The 25,177-nt window shown below is 40.0% G+C and overlaps 1 protein-coding gene across 1 annotated transcript in view; it reads right to left on the bottom strand.

The window, feature by feature from the left end:
- LOC145986684 (uncharacterized) overlaps positions 1-24,426 on the bottom strand; it is a 140,760-nt gene extending 116,334 nt beyond the window's left edge. The window contains exon 1 of the mRNA XM_083120995.1: positions 24,341-24,426. The gene's annotated coding sequence lies outside the window, so the exon portion shown is untranslated. The remainder of the gene's footprint in view (positions 1-24,340) is intronic.
- Positions 24,427-25,177: the final 751 nt, after the last annotated feature.

Below are 25,177 nucleotides of genomic sequence, written 5' to 3'. Positions count from 1 at the left end.
TGCTTTAATTTGAAGTTATCATATTCATCTTATTTGAAAATAAGATCCTTAGGAAAATATTTGGACCTAAAAGGGATGAGGAGACAATTAGAATAATTAAATCAAGAAGACTTAGGTGGGCAGGCCATGTGGCACGAATGGGAGAGGAAAGAGGAGTTTACAGGATTCTTGTTGGGAAACCTGATGGTAAGAGAACTTTAGGAAGGCCAAGACGAAGATGGAGGGACAACGTTGAGATAGACCTAAAGGAAATCGGTAGGGATGGAAAAGAGTATATAGAACTTGCTCAAGATAGGGACAGATGGAAGGCCTGTGTTGCTGCAGCCATGAACCTTCGGGTTTAAGAAGGCTAGAGAGTTAGTTAGTTAGCTAGTTATGTTCATGCAATAATTAACATATATTATTGCAGCTGAAATGGAATTGTGTGATATATATATAGTTTTTGGTTGACTTTCATTTTCCAGGTGGGTCGTGCACCCCCCCCCCCTCCCTAGCCTCTCTTTCGGACTTCCATGCAAAGGTTCTATTTTTATTTCGCGTCTACCACTTTCGGTTAATCGCGATGATAAAGGATGTGATAGGTGATGGAAGTGGTATAAAGACAATGACCCAACCCATACATATTTTCTAGTCCAGGCGCTAATCCGACATTAGACTTTGCAGTTTATTACGCTAACCAATTTGCCACGGGATCGGCTTCTTCGTGTTTGTCTGCTCATCAAATGATTAATTAGTTATTCAAACTATATAGGTAGGAAAGCTATCTAAAATAACGAAACAGAAAAATAAATCCACTTGACGTCTTGTAGCACTATCATTAACCTACAATTTCATGCTCACAAATCCACACAGAAAACTTCTTGTGGCATTAGTTTTACGGAATGGCCTTGGGGAATAAACATCGCCCATTTCCTGGTTCAGCTCGAAACAATTCAGGTGCCTTATCGAAGCTGCTCTTGAGCACGCAGGGTTTCTAACCTACTTCGCCGTAATTCAGTTGTTGTATCTCGTTTAATATGATGTATTGTAGAGCCAACCGCAGATTAAATAGGAGAAAAAAGATTTTCCCGACGGAAAATAAGTTGGTAATGCTGCAAACACCGAGGCATTCTTGATAAGACGCTTGAAGAGCGTCGAGCAAACTTTCCTGAAAAAGCACAACCCCAGTATCGAAGGTAATGCTACACGTGGATTGGCAACTTTCGGGAGCATGCTGTCTGTCTACACAATTCTACCCAAATACCTGTTTGAAAATGAATCTTCTGTTCGCATTTTATTTTTCAAATGTAGTTCTGACATTGTAATCATTTTGCAATTATTTTTATTTGTTCTTATTTTGCTTCGCTTTTATGTCACTTTTATAATTAATCGAAACTATGAAGATGGATGATAATTAGATTAAATTAATTAAGATACACCTAAAAAAGATATTTACAGACCAGGACTCGAACCCGGAACCTAAAGCGGATAGGTTGTGGGGAAAACCGTCAATAACTCCCGCCACGAACTTACTTATAATTTTTGTAATTTCTCACGAGTATTTTTTGTTCTGTTCATGCATAATATACCTGCTTTCGGAAACTTAATTTATAAGTGACACACTTCGTTCGGTAGGGACAAGCCACGTATTGTTTGAATGGAGGGACACATCTCGTTCATATACTACTAGATACAATCATGGACTATACTTGAAATGGCCTCCCCGATGGCGCAGTGGTAGCGTCGTCGCCTTGTAATGAAGGGGTCCCGGGTTCGATACCCGGTGGAGACACAAGTGATTGGGATTTCAATTTAAACTGTAGGTCCAGTCCCGATTAGCCTAACTGTGCATAAAGTGGACTCAAATTAATCAATCATATATGATAGAAGTTACGAAAAATATAAAAGATAAAAATTTTAGAAGAGATACTGTGAGCAAGTCGAGTTGGAGAGAGATTGTCTTTTGTCTTTTGTCTTTGTTAAATGTATTTCATGTAGTTTATATAACATGAAGTTATAAGTTAAATAAAAGTTGTTTTGTTCGTTAACGTTTGGCTTAATTGAAGATTATTACAATATACTTGAAATGTGACGTGCTAAACACTACTTTCGGAGATCAGTTGGACATGGCAATTTTGATATACAAGTTGCATTTTCTCTACTTAGATTCATTATGTCCAAATTTTATCCTAATAGATAATCTCCCAACAAAGCAAAATGTTTTAATTGACTCGAATTCACAATGACTCATATACAGTGTGTTTATAAATGAACGGTGGGGTTTCAAAAATTAATAATACATCTATTTATTACCTTACACGGGCAAAACGTACACCGTAAGCAGCAGCAAGTGTCCAAGTTTATATAACTTTATTTATATTTGTATAAAGATAGAAATCAAGAGGTGGCAATTGCCCCTCTGTGCCTCCTTGCAGGTGCTCTTGACCGTCTGGAAGAAATAGTGCACGACAGACGTGAAAACTAAATCCATCTTCAGTATCCCTTTGTCTTGCTACTCTTAGATTCTACAACCTTTCTTTCTATAGTCCAATTTTTTGCCTTCCTTACCTCCTAGAATTGATTTCCGTACAAGTTTGAGGGCTAATCTCCCCTGCCCTCTGTGGTTGTGCCACTGCACCTTCTTCCGCCGTTGTTGCTTTGTGAACTTTCATCGGCTTCGAAATACTTCATTTTCTTCAAGAGCATAATATCGTTTAATAACCGGCGATAAGATTCCTCAACCCTAAATTTCTGGATTAAAGTATAATAATATAGGAGTATGGAAATCTGAAAGGGGCGAGGATGGCCACATCTCCCCTTTAGAAAACGAATGTCAGCTAAAAGTATATATTTCACGCGTATAATTTGATCCCAGTCATAGTAATGTACATTAATTTATTATAATGGGAATGCAGGAATGCGATAATTTCGAATTCAAGTGGTGTTTCTTGAGGGGGCAACACTATTATCTGGTTAATATGCCCCATGGAAAAATACCTTGCTTGTCCCTGCGTCGAAAATATCGGCAGACGTCAATGATTAGGGGGTGGGGCATGTGCCCCCCTCCCCTTTGCACCCCGTGCGCACGTCTATGACTACTCATTTCTACACTAGTTGGAAGCTGTATTCAATTTCGAGCCAAAAATGTAATTTTCAAATCAGGGTTGTTAAACGTCCACGAACCCATAAATTCTAATGGGTTCTATTGGGTTCCGCAACAAGACCGGAACCTTCTTTATCGCACAGTTTTAATTCGGTCCAAGTTGCGTATTCTTTCATTTCAATATGGAACTTAGACAGTCTTTAAATTGATCCGGAAAGAAGGTCCCTGTGCCGTATTTCAATTGATCCGGAGAAAAGGTTCCTGGAACGAATTGAAATATTTTAAACATAAAAAGGCTCTTTACGGTCCAGATCCATTTATGCTTGCTAATATTCCCTGCTGAACCGGAATTGAATTGATTTAAAATTCCTGACCCTTTATCAACCCTGGTTGAAATTCATTTTTTTACAAACAACCATATTTTTAACGGCTATTTCACATTAATCCCATACGATATACTGAGTTATTTTTCGCAATGTTCAAAAGAAAGGTAAGAGATTTTGGCTATTCCTTTTTCTTCCTTGATGTTTAATAGATTACATTTGTCACGCGCCTATAACGTTACCAGCTAACATTTGTGAATTGTTCTTTCCTTGTAACGTTAACATCTACCATACTGAATTTATTTACGTTCCTTATGCAGATGGTATGTACCCAACTGCATTTTGTTCCGTTCCGCTACAGTGGTTTACATTTTGTTACATTCCTATGTAACGTTAATTAACCATATTGCCTTTCACTTCGTTCCGTTACGGAGGATTGCATTCATTACGTTCCTATGTACCGTTATTTAATACCATGTTGCATTTCGTTACGTTTTTTTGTAACGCTAGTATATACCATATTGCATTTCGTTACTACGTTCCTTGTAACTTGTAACGGTAGTATATACCATATTGCATATTACGTTATGTTCCAATGTGCTCATTTCGTTCCGTTCCTTTATAACGTTAATATCTACCATAATACATTTTGTTACGTTCCTTGTAACGTCACTCTATAAGATATTGCATTTCGTTACGTTACATGGGTACCAGCAGTGGAACCATACTCTTCCTCCTACAAAATGGAACGTACCGTGTAACGCAAATTGGGTACGTTACGACTCCCTGCAGAGATGTCTTACACAGTATTTCTTTCCAGATTGCAAGTGATACGTGTTCCAAGTTTGGTTGAAATCGTTCCAGGCGTTCGAGAGTTATGCCGGAACAAACATACAGTGAAAATTAGCAACCTGAATTCCCAATTACTTTAAACTTTTATCTTTCGCTACATTCAAAGTATCATCATAACCAGCGCAAAGAAAGTTAGATATGGCAATCATGCACCAGCGAGTGTTTTGTTTTGCATGAACACCTGTCTGCCTGTCATCTTCCTCTGTACACGTTGTTTCGTCTTTCCTCTGCGTGCTCCTGGCGTTCGAAAGGTCAAATGGATTCTCTGCAGTAGTTTGACCAATGTTACTCGAACCAATATTCCGGAATAACTCACTTCTCCCACGGTGTGGACTGTAACGTCGGACCGATATGCCGAAGTGCTTAGCCCGAACCAGAAGTCGAACGGAAATGAGTTTTAGTCGCGATCCCTGGTGGCAGGAAATGAGAGTTCCATTCTCTCAACTTATAAAACCACAGGTGGCACACCTGCTATTGAAATATATTGTCCCCAGAAGTAGTAGTAGAGTAGTAAAAGTGATAATGAAAATAGTAATAATAATAATAGTAATAATAATAATAATAATATCGCTCTCTTCACGAAAACAGTCCAGTGAAGATCAAAGCTTCCCCTTGCCTCCTACACACCCCTGGTTCTCCAGGTTTTCCACACTTCTTCTACGCTTCACAGTTGACACATTGCGCGTTGTACGTATGCGGTTGATTGTGCCTTCCCTGGTGTATTGTGTAAGGATTATTCCTTGCTTATTGGCAACACTGTAGGTGAGTGACGTGATCTTGACTGGACTGTTTCCGTGGCGTTAGCTTTAGTAATAATCAGTTTTATAACAACAATAACAGGCGATGTTCAAATGCCGTACAAATTCCACAAACAAAATTACTAATGTACTCGGAACCCTTGATCGTTAGTTTTCTGTATACACTCGTATTATCCAACCTCGGAGCGCTCCGGAGCGGAGTGGGCAAGTTCTTATAATCTCGCTCCGGAGCGGAGCGTCACACGGTATCGCTCCGCTCCGGAGCGGAGTGAACCATTCTATAAAATTTCGCTCCTCGCTCCGGAGCGGAGCGAGAAATTTTCCAACTTCCTCTGCTCCGATCCGGAGCGGAGCGTGTCAAGGTAGCGCTCCGCTCCGGAGCGGAGTGAACTATTTTCTAAAATTTCGCTCCTCGCTCCGGAGCGGAGCGAGAAACTTTCCAATACCCGCTGCTCCACTCCGGAGCGGAGCGAACCATTTCTTAGAATCTCGCTCCTCGCTCCTGAGCGTGGGCAACAGCTGGAGCGTTGATCCGCTCCGCTCCGAAACCCTGGTTCGAAGAAGCCTCATAATTGTGATCGGCAGCATAGTAACATTACAGTATTTTGACATTTTGAAAGTCATTAAATTATAATACGTATTTTCGTTTTGGATGTCAGTGAAAAAATGAAATTGTAAAACAAAACGTTTGAAAACATCCGTAAACAAGATTCGGCGTGACAGAAGTCCTGGTTATTGGAATTTACTGATTAACTATGTATTTATCACAAATATATTTATTTTCTGCATACTAAATCACTTTACGTGGATTTGTTCTAATTTGATTATCTATGCAAGATGAATTTTAACATGTGCGTTCACTTTATACGATAGGAAAACAAACGTTTGTTGTAAGAAAACGTTTATGTATATCTTTCTCTCTCTCTCTCTCTTTCTCTCTCTCTCTCTCTCTCTCTTTTTTTTTCAGTTTACATGTGTTACATCAATTAAAAAAATACAGTGTGTTTGGCGATGAGAATGATTCGTGCTTTGATTAAGTTGCTGAAGGACGAAACATAAAGGACCAACCAAAGAATCATCTGTGCTACCCGTTCATCCACGTAAGCGAGAGGCAAGCTTTTTCCTATCGGAAGACGAAAAATAATTGCTTGCTGCACGACCTTGATAAGGCGAACTGAATCACAAGGAAAGAAACCTGTGCAGACCCGCGACTCCTGTGCACTGTACTCCCGCGAGGAGGGGAGGGGGAGAGTTGACCGTTCTTCCTTATGGGCCGAGCTGAAGAGTAGAAGGGAAGCTGCGCTGGGACTTTTCGTCCAAGGTTTTTTCCCTTGTGTTCGCTCGTAGCAGCAGCACCACGCAAAATCGGAAAATGTGAATCCTCAAACTTTGTACACGTGACCTTCGGTCACGAAGCAGCCGAGTAGAGAACGCCCTGGGGCGATATGAAAGGCACTTTTAGCAAGTAGAAACTACGTAGAAACGAAACGTTAGATGGAATTGTTGTACGAAACAAACGAAACCGCGTTTGTGCAACTGGTTTGTGGCTAGACAGGGCCATTGGACTCTCAAGAAGGCAAGAATTGTATGGGAAGTGATTCTCAAAACTAATCGAATAAAAGGACAGTATATTTTATCATTTACAAGGGCCCTCATCCGCTTACAATTTTGAAAATTACTTTCAGTAATTCTTGTCTTCTTGGACAGGAGGTTCATTAAACTTTTTGGTGTAGAAACAGACAGAGCGCCCACCTACCACGTTTGAAAGAAGAGCATAGGCAGACATGAAAGTAATTTTCAAATACGTAAGGACGACAGTCGACGTGAACATTGAGCAACGTCTGACTGAGAAATAAAATCGTAACAAAGGACAGGATTCTTCAAGAAACAGTAATGTTATAAAACTTCCTATCATTAACTCAGTTCATCCTTTTATCCTCTTTTGTTTGTTATACATTTTTCTTGTTTTATATCTCTTTTCTGCCACTTGTAGATAATCGCGACGATGAAGATGAATGATGATCATATTAAATCTATGAAGGGATGCTTACAAAAAAAAACCAGCCATGCCCAGGTGTCTACTCGAACTTGAAATGTTTGGTACCGAGTGTATGAGTGGACCACCCAACGACTTCGGTCTTCGAGGCTAGGGTTTCAGTTGCAACATGCAGTATAATTACGTTTCTACTATTACTACTTAAAAAAGCCCCCTTGATACATGAGATACTACAAATAATTTCAGGCATACCCTCGAATTTTGATTGCCTGGCACTTTTTTAAACTAAGTAATGAAGTGACGTTTATATTCATATTAGGCCTACGACTAGCTCGAACTAAAAACTCTTGTGAAATACTATATATATGTTATCCTTGTGAAGTGAGAAACTTCATATTTTGCTAAGAAAATATGCATGAAAAATTATATTTGTAGCTACTACTTGAAGAATTCAAATTATTATGATGGAATTTCAACTTACATATACTCTGCATATAACGTGGTATATAGTTATTGCAGAGGAGTTTTTGTCTCGCAGTCGATTTATTTTTAGTTGAGGAACTCGAGAGTAAGTTGGAAATATTTAATGACCCACGTTGTGGTGTGCTGTTCTATTAATCAGAATTGGAGTGAGAGAAGTCTGTAGTTAAGGTCATTCAACATGTCAATTTGTAACCGTGAATGGAAGTTTTCTTTGATTTAGCGGGAAATCAGTCTGCTATTGTTGTACGTAATAAATTCAAAGATATATATTTTCTGCTCGAGTAGGAATCCACAGCCCTTATCCAATCAATCAGTTTCTGTCTTTGAAACTTCTGTCTAGGAAAGCTACATACAATTTGCTTTTAATAACAGCAGCTTCAAAATAACCTATCCATTCTTGTCTTGCAAAGTAATGTTTGATTTTGATTTGTTATATTTAACTTTGGTTTTCTGCCACTTTTGGCTAATCGCGAAGACGAGGATGGGTGATGCAATGACAAAATTGATGAAAGGACATCACAAAGAAAATAATGAAAACAATACACAGGCTGGGATCTGAAATCGGGACCTGTGGTGTCGCATCGTTCATGAAATATAAACATAACATGTACAGTGGCTCACATTAGTAATCGAAGATGTAGCATTTTGTTGCATTTCTTCACAATATTTCAAAATTAATAACATGTACATAAATATAAACGATAGTGAAATATTTATAGGCATTTATTAAAGCTATATTCCCCGTTACATTTTTTCTTTTTTAATTTTGGGTGCGTCAGCACTTAGGCTATTTTGCAACCGCCACGTTATACGGGGTCCAGCCCCTTACCATAACAAATAACGTAACTGTAATATCGAATAACTGAAATATTAAAATATTCTGAGTTAGGTTAAAAGCTGAGGCTCTAAAGGGGCACTCAGCACACATGACAAAAAACAGAACACACAGAATTATACTGGCTATAGGGTCAGTCGCCAGAGCCTCGTTAGTCTGCAAAGAGCAGTCCAGGGTGTACTACGTGGAATGAAGTTGACGATTGGGTGTACTACGTGGAAGGTCATCTCTTACACCCCTGTTACGGTTTCAAATCTGAAAATAGTTATTTATGTTTGGGTGTGAAAGAAGAGATCACTTTAATATTCAGACAAATCGTGAAAGCCTTCTGTTTCTGTTAAGCTACGTTTCCATTCTGACAAGTTCCAGATCCATGAGGTGCAACATGTGCCGGCGCATGTTGCGCGTCATTTAGTGTACTCGTACTGCTTCCAATTCAAAACTACTTCTTCAAAATACGCAACAACACTGGAGTGCAGGATCGCAGTGTAGCGTTGTGCAGTGCTTTAGAGTAGTCAGTGTTTCTTCTCTTGTATTGTAATAATTTGGTGGTGATTTAACTTGGGTAAAGATGAACAATAAAGCTATGGCGGGTTTTGTGGTTATGGCAGGCGCGTATCATGAATTTCTAAAAAAAAAAAAAAAAGAGGCGAAAACAACCTAGATGGTGGATTAGAAGTTTTCTAGCGAAAAGAAATTCGGAAGGAGCATATAACTCGTTGATGAGAGACTTACGTCTTCAAAGTGGATACGAAAACTTTGTAAGAATGACTGCAAGTGATTTTGCATTGTTATTAAATCTTGTTGGACCACAGATTGCAGTCGCGTCGTCTGTTTCTACTCTAGTGCGCATGCCCGTGCCCCAGGAACTTGCTGCAGGCTGTTTCCATTGTCGCCGCGCACGTTGTCCGTCTTAATCGTTTGGGGCAATTTTGTCCCCGGCACTTGCGCCGCGGCATGTTGCAGACAGTTTCGATTTCAACAAATGCTTGGCACATGCAGCGTCGCATGCCGCGTGTCATGTTGCGCGGTAAAATTTGTGGTAATAGAAACGAGACTTTACATAGTTCTTTTATCGGTCAACTACAGTGCGGGGAAGAAACAATTCATGCTATTTCCTAACTACGTCTGTTACCAGTAGCTCCATTGCTCCTGACTGAAGTACGACAAAAATGCGTAACAAAAACAAAAATACAACATTTGACGAACTGCAGTTATTTATTTTTACCTAACCAAAGGGTGCAGGTACAGGGAAATTGAAAATGTTAAGTACATGTAAGCGTACCGTGGGTGACGCAATAAAACGTAATGAAAAGGAAAATGAGGTAGATTCCGTATCTCAGAAAATTCAACCAAGAGAAATAGGAGAACGAAATGAACGAGCTTCAGTATGAAAAATCAAGACCCTTTCCTCATCCCCACTCCCTTTCCAAACCAAGAGCTCCGAAAGCAGCTGTGCAACTTGGAGCAGGCACTGGGACTGCTGTACGGTTCAGTAGCGTTTCGTCCGAAAGCGAAATTCCTAGAAAAATGCTACAGTTCGTCCGCGACGGTTTAATGAGTTGCGTTTCGTCCGAGCCTGGCTGATGATGAGTCACACCTTGACTAACCGGTGGCAGCGGTGGAATTGGTGACTAGGATACCTCAGTTAACAACTTTTAAAACTACATTGCATAGACAGCGGAGTGCAGCGCAGGGAGTGCAGACTCAGTCAAATCGTCGAGAGAGGGGTCCCGGGTTCGATACCCGGTGGAGGCACAAGTGGTTCGGATCCCACTTTAAATTGTAGGTCCAGTCCCGATTAGCCTTACTGTGCATAAAGGGGACAACAAATAAAATCGTTGAGACGAAGTGAACTTGGATCCAGAAATTTTAGTCATGGCAGTCAACACTACTACTTCTAAGCAGCTCCCATAAGTGACTGAGGTTAGAATGAAAGTTTGTCTTGTTTTAAGTTCACTTGTATGCACAGATAGGCTAATTGGGAGTGGGCCTACAGTTTAAAGTGGAATTCGAATCACTGTGCCTCCACCAGGAATCGAACCCGGCTAGAATGCAAGTGGTTTCTCATACTCAGATGGGAAGTTGTTTATGTTATTGTTTCACATAATTTGTAGGTAGTCACACGTGGTCTGAGAAACAGAAAAGTCACACATAGCCTACGCATAATTCTCTCGAGGCAGTTTGTTGCAAGAACCTTGCTTGCAGGCCACGGACAATAACTTTCATGGGTAAAAAAGTGTAGCTTTCCTGACGAAGTGTTCTCGGCTTGCGAGCCAGCTTAAATCGGTGTTAGCGTCCAATGTTTCGAGTGCATACATTGGAGCATCCTGCTTGGAGGAATGTACGCGCTCCAAACGTTGGACGCTAACGCCGATATAACCTGGCTCGCAAGCCGAGAACACTGTTCGAATCTCCACAGGCATATAATAAAAATGTAGTAGCGTACCCAAATGACACATCTGGCGTAATACCTAACGTGCCAAATTTTGGAAAATAGGAGCTGAAAGCGTGTGTGAGAACCGGAGCGACTTAACTCTAATTTATCAAATTAATAGGAGAGGAAATAATGTATTCTTAGGAATATGACTCTTAAACGTGACTCCGCCTTACAGATAAGCATTAGAAGTGGAAAATGTCGATTTACTCCAAATACTCTTCAGAGGATTTTTTTTCACGAAACTGAAAACGGCATTTTTGTAGTTACGTCCCTCTGATTCCCGTAGGACGATAGGTGAAATACATTTCATGAGCGATGTTTGAAAGAAGTTGTGTTAAGATGTCAAACATGTAGCCGACAGCCATGCTGTATGAAGAAAGCATATAGGATAAGCTCCAATCACACTTAATCTAGGCTCACAACGAAGATAGCGGCTGAGTGACCTAGCGTAATGAAAGGCAAAGAAAACAGTTAATCATTGGAAGAAACAATTAGTTTCATGTTTAAGATCATTCTATCAATTAATGCAGTTGCTTATAAAAATAAAAAATGGTCCAAAATGCTTCAAAGTAATTGAAAATATGAGGCATTGCGGATACGAAGGGCGAACTCAACAAAGTGCATTGTGATGGAAATGCGTTTCAAGTTGCCAGGCACAGTGCAAACTCCATAAAATCTTTGAAAATCACGCATGAAACATTCCGATCTACTGTTACCAAGTTTTTGTGGAGCTCGAACTGTGCCTGACAACTTGAAACGCATTTCCCTCACAATGTACTTTGTTGAGTTTTTTCCAAAGAGGGGCAAGCAAGGTAGTTTTCCCGGGGGGGGGGGGGGGCAAACAAGGTGCATAACAGTGTTGTCTCCTCAAAAAACATTGCTTTAATTTGAAGTTATCATATTCATCTTATTTGAAAATAAGATCCTTAGGAAAATATTTGGACCTAAAAGGGATGAGGAGACAATTAGAATAATTAAATCAAGAAGACTTAGGTGGGCAGGCCATGTGGCACGAATGGGAGAGGAAAGAGGAGTTTACAGGATTCTTGTTGGGAAACCTGATGGTAAGAGAACTTTAGGAAGGCCAAGACGAAGATGGAGGGACAACGTTGAGATAGACCTAAAGGAAATCGGTAGGGATGGAAAAGAGTATATAGAACTTGCTCAAGATAGGGACAGATGGAAGGCCTGTGTTGCTGCAGCCATGAACCTTCGGGTTTAAGAAGGCTAGAGAGTTAGTTAGTTAGCTAGTTATGTTCATGCAATAATTAACATATATTATTGCAGCTGAAATGGAATTGTGTGATATATATATAGTTTTTGGTTGACTTTCATTTTCCAGGTGGGTCGTGCACCCCCCCCCTCCCTAGCCTCTCTTTCGGACTTCCATGCAAAGGTTCTATTTTTATTTCGCGTCTACCACTTTCGGTTAATCGCGATGATAAAGGATGTGATAGGTGATGGAAGTGGTATAAAGACAATGACCCAACCCATACATATTTTCTAGTCCAGGCGCTAATCCGACATTAGACTTTGCAGTTTATTACGCTAACCAATTTGCCACGGGATCGGCTTCTTCGTGTTTGTCTGCTCATCAAATGATTAATTAGTTATTCAAACTATATAGGTAGGAAAGCTATCTAAAATAACGAAACAGAAAAATAAATCCACTTGACGTCTTGTAGCACTATCATTAACCTACAATTTCATGCTCACAAATCCACACAGAAAACTTCTTGTGGCATTAGTTTTACGGAATGGCCTTGGGGAATAAACATCGCCCATTTCCTGGTTCAGCTCGAAACAATTCAGGTGCCTTATCGAAGCTGCTCTTGAGCACGCAGGGTTTCTAACCTACTTCGCCGTAATTCAGTTGTTGTATCTCGTTTAATATGATGTATTGTAGAGCCAACCGCAGATTAAATAGGAGAAAAAAGATTTTCCCGACGGAAAATAAGTTGGTAATGCTGCAAACACCGAGGCATTCTTGATAAGACGCTTGAAGAGCGTCGAGCAAACTTTCCTGAAAAAGCACAACCCCAGTATCGAAGGTAATGCTACACGTGGATTGGCAACTTTCGGGAGCATGCTGTCTGTCTACACAATTCTACCCAAATACCTGTTTGAAAATGAATCTTCTGTTCGCATTTTATTTTTCAAATGTAGTTCTGACATTGTAATCATTTTGCAATTATTTTTATTTGTTCTTATTTTGCTTCGCTTTTATGTCACTTTTATAATTAATCGAAACTATGAAGATGGATGATAATTAGATTAAATTAATTAAGAGACACATAAAAAAGATATTTACAGACCAGGACTCGAACCCGGAACCTAAAGCGGATAGGTTGTGGGGAAAACCGTCAATAACTCCCGCCACGAACTTACTTATAATTTTTGTAATTTCTCACGAGTATTTTTTGTTCTGTTCATGCATAATATACCTGCTTTCGGAAACTTAATTTATAAGTGACACACTTCGGTCGGTAGGGACAAGCCACGTATTGTTTGAATGGAGGGACACATCTCGTTCATATACTACTAGATACAATCATGGACTATACTTGAAATGGCCTCCCCGATGGCGCAGTGGTAGCGTCGTCGCCTTGTAATGAAGGGGTCCCGGGTTCGATACCCGGTGGAGACACAAGTGATTGGGATTTCAATTTAAACTGTAGGTCCAGTCCCGATTAGCCTAACTGTGCATAAAGTGGACTCAAATTAATCAATCATATATGATAGAAGTTACGAAAAATATAAAAGATAAAAATTTTAGAAGAGATACTGTGAGCAAGTCGAGTTGGAGAGAGATTGTCTTTTGTCTTTTGTCTTTGTTAAATGTATTTCATGTAGTTTATATAACATGAAGTTATAAGTTAAATAAAAGTTGTTTTGTTCGTTAACGTTTGGCTTAATTGAAGATTATTACAATATACTTGAAATGTGGCGTGCTAAACACTACTTTCGGAGATCAGTTGGACATGGCAATTTTGATATACAAGTTGCATTTTCTCTACTTAGATTCATTATGTCCAAATTTTATCCTAATAGATAATCTCCCAACAACGCAAAATGTTTTAATTGACTCGAATTCACAATGACTCATATACAGTGTGTTTATAAATGAACGGTGGGGTTTCAAAAATTAATAATACATCTATTTATTACCTTACACGGGCAAAACGTACACCGTAAGCAGCAGCAAGTGTCCAAGTTTATATAACTTTATTTATATTTGTATAAAGATAGAAATCAAGAGGGGGCAATTGCCCCTCTGTGCCTCCTTGCAGGTGCTCTTGACCGTCTGGAAGAAATAGTGCACGACAGACGTGAAAACTAAATCCATCTTCAGTATCCCTTTGTCTTGCTACTCTTAGATTCTGCAACCTTTCTTTCTATAGTCCAATGTTTGCCTTCCTTACCTCCTAGAATTGATTTCCGTACAAGTTTGAGGGCTAATCTCCCCTGCCCTCTGTGGTTGTGCCACTGCACCTTCTTCCGCCGTTGTTGCTTTGTGAACTTTCATCGGCTTCGAAATACTTCATTTTCTTCAAGAGCATAATATCGTTTAATAACCGGCGATAAGATTCCTCAACCCTAAATTTCTGGATTAAAGTATAATAATATAGGAGTATGGAAATCTGAAAGGGGCGAGGATGGCCACATCTCCCCTTTAGAAAACGAATGTCAGCTAAAAGTATATATTTCACGCGTATAATTTGATCCCAGTCATAGTAATGTACATTAATTTATTATAATGGGAATGCAGGAATGCGATAATTTCGAATTCAAGTGCTGTTTCTTGAGGGGGCAACACTATTATCTGGTTAATATGCCCCATGGAAAAATACCTTGCTTGTCCCTGCGTCGAAAATATCGGCAGACGTCAATGATTATGGGGTGGGGCATGTGCCCCCCTCCCCTTTGCACCCCGTGCGCACGTCTATGACTACTCATTTCTACACTAGTTGGAAGCTGTATTCAATTTCGAGCCAAAAATGTAATTTTCAAATCAGGGTTGTTAAACGTCCACGAACCCATAAATTCTAATGGGTTCTATTGGGTTCCGCAACAAGACCGGAACCTTCTTTATCGCACAGTTTTAATTCGGTCCAAGTTGCGTATTCTTTCATTTCAATATGGAACTTAGACAGTCTTTAAATTGATCCGGAAAGAAGGTCCCTGTGCCGTATTTCAATTGATCCGGAGAAAAGGTTCCTGGAACGAATTGAAATATTTTAAACATAAAAAGGCTCTTTACGGTCCAGATCCATTTATGCTTGCTAATATTCCCTGCTGAACCGGAATTGAATTGATTTAAAATTCCTGACCCTTTAACAACCCTGGTTGAAATTCATTTTTTTACAAACAACCATATTTTTAACGGCTATTTCACATTAATCCCATACGATATACTGAGTTATTTTTCGCAATGTTCAAAAGAAAGGTAAGAGATTTGGGCTATTCCTTTTTCTTCCTTTATGTTTAATAGATTATATTTGTCACGCGCCTATAACGTTACCAGCTAACATTTGTGAATTGTTCTTTCCTTGTAACGTTAACATCTACCATACTGAATTTATTTACGTTCCTTATGCAGATGGTATGTACCCAACTGCATTTTGTTCCGTTCCGCTACAGTGGTTTACATTTTGTTACATTCCTATGTAACGTTAATTAACCACATTGCCTTTCACTTCGTTCCGTTACGGAGGATTGCATTCATTACGTTCCTATGTACCGTTATTTACTACCATGTTGCATTTCGTTACGTTTTTTTGTAACGCTAGTATATACCATATTGCATTTCGTTACTACGTTCCTTGTAACGGTAGTATATACCATATTGCATATTACGTTATGTTCCAATGTGCTCATTTCGTTCCGTTCCTTTATAACGTTAATATCTACCACAATACATTTTGTTACGTTCCTTGTAACGTCAGTCTATAACATATTGCATTTCGTTACGTTACATGGGTACCAGCAGTGGAACCATACTCTTCCTCCTACAAAACGGAACGTACCGTGTAACGCAAATTGGGTACGTTACGACTCCCTGCTTGGACTTCCCCTCTTCCAAAAATAACTCCAAATTATGGCTATGAATATGCAAAGAATTCTGAAATGTGAGAAAACGCGGTATCCTATGTGAAATATATCCACGACGCCTTTAAAATTCTACACTTTAGGCTACATAGTAGTATTCAATAATTACATATTGTTATATAGCCTAACAGAGAGATTTACCATGAGTCAGCCACAAACAAATTTGGATACCGTGTAGACAATATTAAGGCAAATAACTTTTCTTGATAAATTTTCTTTCTTGCAAGTTGAGGCCATGTTTATGAGCTACGAGGGCTCTAAAGACACATTTTATCATGCTTATGTATGCAGTGGCGTACGCAAGGGGGGGTTACCGGGTTTAAACCCCCCCATTGAGCTTTTGAAATATTATGAAAAATGCTGTAGAAAAAAATTAAAAATGGCTAATTTATCACAGTCAAAGATCTGCGACAGTAATAATAATAATAATAATAATAATAATTTGAATTATTATTCCCATGCAGCATGAAGAAAAACACAACATTCCAAACACAATCTAAGCGGCCGCAAAGTTCAATTTTGCAATTTGTTTTGCAAAAAGTCGCGCAGTGACTCTCGCGAGAATTGTGAAAATTCCTTGCTTCGTCGCAGTATGCCGACCTTATTGCAAACGTTCTTCCCGGTACTGATTTCACATCCCCTTGTGAACTCTCAAGTGATGCTGAGTCTACATCCACATCATTACATAATGTTGAAGAAGTGCTTTGTGAATCACCTAGAATTGATAAATGTGTTGGAATGTCTAAAAACTTACTTTTCAACCAAAACAAAGACTCAGTGGAATTTAGCAACATGTATTCTCGCGCTTCATCATCATCCTGGGGGAGTTCCATAGGTAAAGGTAATGTAAATTCCCCCGAGCATATAGCACCGTGCCTTGAAGGCACACGTAGTGGTGTGGTGGGCCCCAAAGATTCTCGATCTCGAACTATTTTGCAGGTGATGTGATCAGCACCATGCTCCGACAGCCTTCATCCCCCAGGGTTGCTCTCAGGTACCCATTGCTATGAGGCTGGGTGCGGAGACAAGGCTGCATAAATTCCAACCAATTCCGGGAATCGAACCCGGATATCCCAAGAAGTTGTCAGACTAGACCAGCGCGGCTCCTTGAATGAGTTTCATATTTCGATTATTTCAATAAATTTAATATATTTGCTTGTTTTTATGGATTTTCTTCACACTTAAAATGCCTCACTTATCATATACAAATAACCGTTGACTAGACAATTATTTTGTAACAAAGAAACAAAAGAAATGTAATTTTGTTCTATTTCTTTCATAAATAGCAGCTGCATTAGTAGTAATTAAACTAATTAATTATAAGAATTATTAATTAATTTATTATTATTAATTAATTAAAGTATAATAAAACAATGGTACTGTGAATTTGTAGAAAATTTTCGAAATAACACCCCCCTTGATGAAATCCTGCGTACGCTACTGTATGTATGCAGTCATGCACTACAGTTGCCACTATTTTTTTTACAACTATACAGATTACAGAAACGAGATTGTGCAAGCTGAGTAGCAGCGATTAACCTTTTCGTTCAATTCATGCTTTGTTAAACGATATTTACAGTCTACTTTACACTGATTATCCAACTGTAAAAAATAGCTTTTTGTCCAACATGAATTAATGTTAAGTATACACTTATGCAAATTGTATATAGATATAGGAGAATATGGAAATTACAATTGTATGTATTTTTTTTAAAAAAAAATCATAAGTAGTAGTAGCTCTAGTAGTGATAGTCATGTAATAATAATAATAACAAAAATAAATACAATAATAGCAATATTATTAATAATAATAATAGTTTCTGTGACTCTGCCCCCTGAGAAGAAATCCTGCGGGCGCCTTGGACTGAGCACTGAGTTAGGGAGGAAATGTCAAATGAAAAATGAGGAAAAAGGCACAGACACAGCTCTTTGCCTAAGTTGGAAACTGACAAGTGCAGACGCCCCTTCCGTGTCCCTGCTTCAACTTGGGCATATCAAGTTCTCTGCCAGAGCGAATTGTTTGGTCTGCATTTTTTTAACCCAACATGCAGATGCAAAAGCTTACCAAAGGGCAATCCCAAAGGTGACGTCATGTGTAGGGTATGCACAGACGGAGCATGTGGGAAGTTTAATGACGAATCGAACATTCCATTCATGTACAAACAAGAATGGAACGGGACAGAGTGCCTTACTCCTCCTCACAAATAGGCATCCATGTCCCACAGTATGGACTGGATTTTTCCACTCCAGGTAAAATAAAAGCAATGGCCAATGAATTTATCCATTCTTCAAACTTTCCTTGTGACACAAATGTCTATCTGGCACAGGAGCGATCATCTCATCCCCTTCAAACCAGGCCCGTAGCTAGAACTGATCTCCGGTGGAGGGATGGCTCATGGGTTATCAGGGGGCTCATGGGTTATCAGGGGGCTCATGGGTTATCAGGGAGCTTTGTAAACCAAGTCCATTTTTTAAAAAATTGAACAGTATTAAATGAAGGTAAATTATGTGTGTGTGTGGGGGGGGGGGCATTGTTAAACGAAATTTATAAATATCATACAAATACTACATTCTCCTACGTCTTTTAAAACATCTCTTGAAGTGTTAATTGACTGATACTGAAATCATCCCTTACACACTGCATACTACTTTAGATGGTACAGATATTTATATCACACAAAAAATGCACAATATTCAATCACAGTGCCTACAGTACATTCCACCCCCGGCCGAAGCAATGAAACTCCCTTACGTTCCCAAAACTTGGGAGCTGTTGGCCTTTGAGGCAGATGAGAAGGGAATTTGCATAATGACATCAAAGTCAGATTTCTGTCTAAACGGGAGGGCAACAGGGACAGTGAAGGTACAGATAAAGAAGCTCCCCTGTGAAAGAACTTACAAAGTCTAGATAATCTTCTAAATACTTGCAGCTACTTAGACTTCAGCTCAAAGAAAATAAGCTAATGTAATAGCAGCTGTTCATGTTCTGTGGATTTATACTTAAAGTTGTGAGCGGTCTACATTTTAACTCTTTACTGCAAACAAATTATACAAAATAGTTTTACCTAATGTCAAGAGGGGTTGATGGCAGTGCCAGGGGGGCTGACGGTAGTTCCAGGAGGGCTCAGCCCCCCCGGCCCCTGCCTGGCTACGGGCCTGCTTCAAACAAAGATAATGTGAAGTAATTCTTGCAGCTTTCGTGGCGGAGAATGATGAAGTTTTCTCGGGATATTAGCCAGGCGATTTTCAGATAAGCTTCCTAGCTTTCTATAACTAACGTTACTATTATCTTCAGCGATTCAAACATCTTCAATCCCTGAAGATGAGGCTGGCTGATATCCCGAGAAAACTTCATCAAAGAAAACGTGTTTCCGCCAATTAATTCCTATACAGCACACATCTACAAGCAGTGGCGTCTCGTCCCTTGGGGCTTCCGGGGCTTAGCCCCTAAAGAAAAACGGACGTATTCACGTAATTATCAATCACCATAACGTATAACTATCACACAGTCTTTTAAAAGGCGATTTTTACCCACGTAAATTCATCATCTGTTGCAATGGATACGACAGCGCTCCTAGCGGCATTGATGTCAATTATCATTTTCCGGAGCACGTCGCAAAGGAAGGCGTGGCCTACACCCACCTACGCTACAGTGAAGGTCACATGCTAGCAGAGAGAGGAGGGAAGAGTGCAATGGATTTGAGTGCTGATTCGGGGCTAGCTCCGTTGCGTCGCGTTCGATCTCGCGTGTTGTTCTGTAGTGTTTTGGTGACTTTCATTCGCTATGTTTGAGTGAGTTTGGCAGGGTTGATGTTCGAACACAAATTGTTGAAAAAATAGGCTGTCAATTACAGGACACAATGAATTTTTCCGGAAAAATAGGCATATATTAAATAGAATTATCGATTGCTTAAAATTCTGTGGTCGACATGAACTTGCTCTACGAGGACATAATGTAATAGAACAATCTTCAAACAGAGGCATCTTCCCAGATTTATTAACACTTCATAGAAGAGGGAAAACTAAAGGGAACTTCGTGTTCTTTATTGTAGTGAAGAGTTGAAAAACATAAACTCTATCAGTAGATTGCATTCATTTTTTTTATTTAAAATTATTTAGAGGGTACCTTTTCAGAAACAGTAAAAATTACAAACATAATTTTAATAACTCCAGTGGCAACAGCTGAATCTGAATGATGTTTCAGCACATTGAAGCGTATTAAAACCTGCTTAAGAAATGCAATGGGACAAGACAGACCAAATGCCTTGGCACTTGCTTACAATAGAGATAGAATACATTTCAAACATAGAGGGCTTCAACGAAAAAGTAATGACAACATTTGCTGAGCAGAAGAACAGGAATCAACGTTCGTAGAAAGGTATGTTTCACATCAATACCTGTTTCTTTTGTAATCATGTGAATTGCTATTATATTTTAAATTCTTTAAAAAAATAAGTCCAGTTTTGTAGTTTAGAAGAAGATAAATACCCGTTTTTTTGTAATTCATGTAATTTGTCATTACATTTTAAATTCTTTCAAAAAAGTAAGTCCAGTTTTGTAGTCTAGAAGAAAAAAATACATTTTTTTGTAATTCATGTGAATTGTCAATATATTCTTTAAAAAATAAGCCCGGCCAAATTTGAGGCCACGAGACGCCACTGTCTACAAGGGACGTCCATAGGTCGTCCACAATGTCCAATTCAGATCCATGGATATTGTGGATGTCCATAAGACGTCCTATGGATGCCCCGTTCTGGATATCCAGAACGCGATATCCATGGGACGTCTATAGGATATTCCGTCCTGGATATCCAGAGAATCTCCCATCCTGGATATCAATAGTACGTCCCGTTCTGGATATTCATGGGATATGTGGTATTACGTCCACGTGATATCACAAATTTGACAAATGTTTTGATATCCGTGTAAAGATTCAGTTATAGTATCTAGTCTCAGTTATGTTAGCACTCAAACTCTGTTATGCAGTAATAAATCGTAAATTAAAAACATCTCCCACAGGAATTGCGTTGCAAATAGTTCCATTGTCTTTTCAGCGAGTCACGCATGCGCGCCAAGCAGGCGAAAGTTGCCACGAAGGTTTCTTTGTGTCTCGTCTCGAACACAACGGTGGTTTGCATGAAGACGTTGCCTTGCGTGGTAGAGTAAGATTATTTCTATAACATCCCTGACTGTTCTGCATTTGCAGCTTGGGAGCGAGCCACAACTTCCGAAGCAGCCAATCAACAAGCAAGTTACTGAAGTCATTCCAACCCGGCACCAATCGCGGACTCTCTTACTCACGCTCCTAGCTGTCGGTAGGCTCACTAGCTAGACTCGCGCAGTCAGCCAGAGCTGTTCCGAAAATAATCTGACTCTAGTCAAGAATAAGCGCTGCTTACTATGCTTATGCGTGTGAATACAAAGTACTTTTCGGATGTATAGATTCGTGTGTATGTGAATTTGTGTGCGTTAGTGCGTGTGTGTGAGAGTGAGTGAGAGATAGAGAAAGAAGAGAGAGAGAGAGAGGAGTGCTTGTTATAAGCATATGTGTACTCGAGGTCTTCGATTTGTGTATATTTAGTCCAGGAATGTTCTTTTCATATCCAAAGTGTGTGCGAAAAATATCAGCATAATGTCCAGATTAGGTACAATTTTAGTCCAGAATATATCCTTATCCACAATGAAATAAAAACATCCTGTAAATCACGTGAACTCATGTCTGAAACATGTCCAAAAGTCATCCATATAATGTCCAAAACACATCCAATAATGATCCACAGGATGTCCAAAACATGTTCAAAAATGATCCACAGAATGTCCAAAACACGTCCTTCCTGGATATCCTATGGACGTCCCCTGGACGGACATATGGATATCCAGGTGACGTCCTATGGATGTCTACTGGACATTCCGGGACATCCTATGGATATCCAGAATTTCGGCGTGGATATCCAGAGGACGTCCATTAGACGTATCCTGGATATATGTGTGCTGCATGGGTTATTCTATAAGTTATATAAAAGGAACGGATTTATATGCACCACAGAAGTGTTAGATATGTAAATATACAAATTATACAAAATAGTTTTACCTAATGTCAAGAGGGGTTGATGGCAGTGCCGGGGGGGCTGACGGTAGTTCCAGGAGGGCTCAGCCCCCTCCCCCTCGGGAAATATTAATTATGAGAAATAACAAGTTTTATTAAGATTCTTCTCCACTTTTAATGTTTGTTTGAGTTGTTGTTCACATATAGGTTTATCTGGACTGGACCTACAGTTTAAATTGAGATCCGAATCCGAACCGTTATGTGCCTCCATGGGTATCAAACCCGGGGTCCTTTGATTACAAGGCGACGATGTTAGCACAAAGCCACCAGGGAAGCAACCTTTGAATGTGTCAACCAAGTTTTCAAATTCCCATCTCAAAGGTACAGGCGAGTTCTGGCTGGCGGCAGAGAGCAAAGCACCTGCTGTCTCCAGCGCCCCTAACAGTGGACAGAAAGTAGATAGATACTCACGTGACATTTGTCAATTTTTTCCAGCAGACGACAGACCAAGATAAACCTTCCGAGTTATAAATTATTCTCGGAAGATTTAATTGGGAAGGGCACTCATACTTTACAAATTCAGTACCAACAGGGGTAAGGATGTTAACTTCTTTGAGAATATGTGTATTACCAGGCCAGTAGGTGTAGACAAAATTTTATTTCTGAAAGGGCTCATCACTATCATCAGTTGCATGTGAAGGCGAAATAATTGGGAAGCCATGAAGATGAAATCCACAGTTTATTACAACTTATCATACAAGATGTTTAATCCTGCTAAGGAAGTCAAATTAATTACCACTATTTCCAACGTAACATTTGTAGGATCGGGAGGAAGGGGCTTCAGCCCCCGAGCCCCACCTGGATACGTGCTTGTGTGCTACAGGGTGTTTCAAAAGCCGGGCAATCCTAACATGGCCGTATAGCTATAGTTTGATCCAGTAGCGTGCTCAGGGTTTTCGAAAGGGAGGGGTTATGTGTACATTTTTTAATTAGTCAGTCCTCATTTTGCTATATTTTCCTGCCTTTGACTTTCTTTTTTATAGAAATACTGGACCAAAAGGGGGTGTTAAAACCCACACCAACCCCCCTCTCCCCCGCCTTGGGCATGCCACTGGTCTGATCACTGGTGTACGCACGAGGTCTTGCTGACTGCGCTACACAGCTCCATCCGAAAATTTGAGAAGGTTAAAAATGACAATTATGAAATATTTTATTGTCTATTCCGCACCCCTAGAACGTAACTATGTAATAACCGCCTTTACAATTCCAGTCCCATCCGAAAATAAAATCGTGCGTACTCTGTCCCAGCAATCTGTGTAGCAAGGCCGCGCATAGCGGTAGAGAAGGGGAGAATGCGAGTGGGCGGAGCGAAGCATGCGCGCTGCTGGAAATGATTGGTAGCTGCAGGCGAGTTGCCCGCTACATGCCCCACCTTTCCCCCAAACGCGTTCATTGGTCGAGCCCTCTCGAACCATTATACTGAACGCAACTCCAACTGGCGGCTGGGAAACAGCAAATCAGCCATCAGTTGAATTTTCTTCGGCTGAAATCGGGCATTTTCGAGTCACAAGGTACCGAACGTTGTTCACGGCACGAAACAAATCAGCGTTGGGTCCACCACATGTCGCCAAACGTACTGTAAAGCGCGAGAGAGTCTTCTCGATATTGCCAGCACCAGAAATTAGCGGGGTGTTAATGGTAGAACTGCATACGTGGTCCTACATGAGGGAGCTTCACACGCAAACACGCAAATAGACAACTGGCAAAAACAGTAGTACGCTTGGCAACGTTGCTTCGGCAGAGCGATGTGACCGTCCAGCATTTACTTCACAACTGAGTTTGTTGACGGGTCTTACTCTTCTCACAACAGTTTTGCTACCTTGTGTTCTGACGTCAGACGAGACATGCGTACAAGGTTAGGTTATGCCTGTTAGGTTAGGTTCCATTAACATAAATACAATGAGAAAATATTAATTAGGCTAAGAGAACTAAACATAGCTAGCCTAACCTAACAACATAGGCATTTAGCCTAAAATTAAAAAGCCTTCTCCCGTGACGTCAGAACACAAGGTTGCTCAAGTGTTGTGCGATAAGTGAGACCAGTTTGTTGACACCCATCGAGCCCCCCCCCCCCCCCAAATACGGTTGGGGACAGAAAGGGCCAGAAATAGTCGTCAAGGTTGCGTTCAGTATAGTTGCGCAGAGGACTCGTTTTCGTTCGTTTCCTCTACAGTTTCCTGGGACAGAGTATAGCGACTATAGTTATTATTAAGGCAATTTTGAAGGGCACTTACGGGTCATCCCTCTTTTGTTCATGCCTAGGCATATATTATGGCACATGTGGCAGTTAAACCTTTAACATGCTATAATTTTATGAAATATCATTATTACAGAATATAAATATAAACGAACTCACTTAAATTTTTGTTGATTCTCCTCCGACGGAAAAGTAACCCTGTTTATGTCACAGAACAAATACCAATTCTCTGTTTACTCCCAATTGAAATTATTGGCACCAACTCGTGCAATCCATACAGGAGCACGTGTAATCGAACTATGCAGAAGTTACGCCCAGAAAACATTTTACATATACCGTGTTGCGACTGCGCCAGTGATTCGTTTGCAATGTAACAGGGGAAATACCAGTTAACTATCGTGGATTATGAAACGTTATGCCTACGTAAGGAAATGTCGTAATACTGCTTTGACGTTATCAATTTTTCCACATTACTTCCTTTTGCTGTGAGCAGCGGCGGCGCCAGGATTAATCATCTGGGGTGCTGAGGGGGCGCGGAATGAAATTTAGGGGGGTGCGATGTTGAAAATAAACAAAACATGAAACATACATGTATGTCTTAGCCACTAGGCTAAATCAAATGTCAATCAAATTTTAGTAGGCATCTAAGATAATATGATAATGAATCTGAAGAATACTAGAGACTTGCTTCATTTTGGCATGATTATAGCATAACAACGACATGTTTGGAAATTTGAAAGGACTTGTTCAAGAGAGGCCAATGACACACTGACGACCGGAGGATGTTTTTTCAGGGGGGGGGGGGCAAGCAAGGCATGTTGTGGCAAGTAAGCAGTGACAGGTTGTGATCGCTAATGCTACCACGCAATATTTTAATTGCTCGATATTAAGGTAATATTTTTGTGTGTATTCTTCTTGTGAATTCTTAAATTTGAGGGAAAACAACACTGGCCTGTGGTATTAATTAATTTCTACAAGTACTTAATCTTAATGGAG

This window comes from Lepisma saccharinum, chromosome 4 (genome assembly GCF_977018435.1).
Source record: "Lepisma saccharinum chromosome 4, izLepSacc3.1, whole genome shotgun sequence".
NCBI lineage: Eukaryota > Metazoa > Arthropoda > Insecta > Zygentoma > Lepismatidae > Lepisma > Lepisma saccharinum.
The sequence above is the reverse complement of the archived record's forward strand: the minus strand, read 5'-3'. Positions and strand labels throughout refer to the sequence as shown.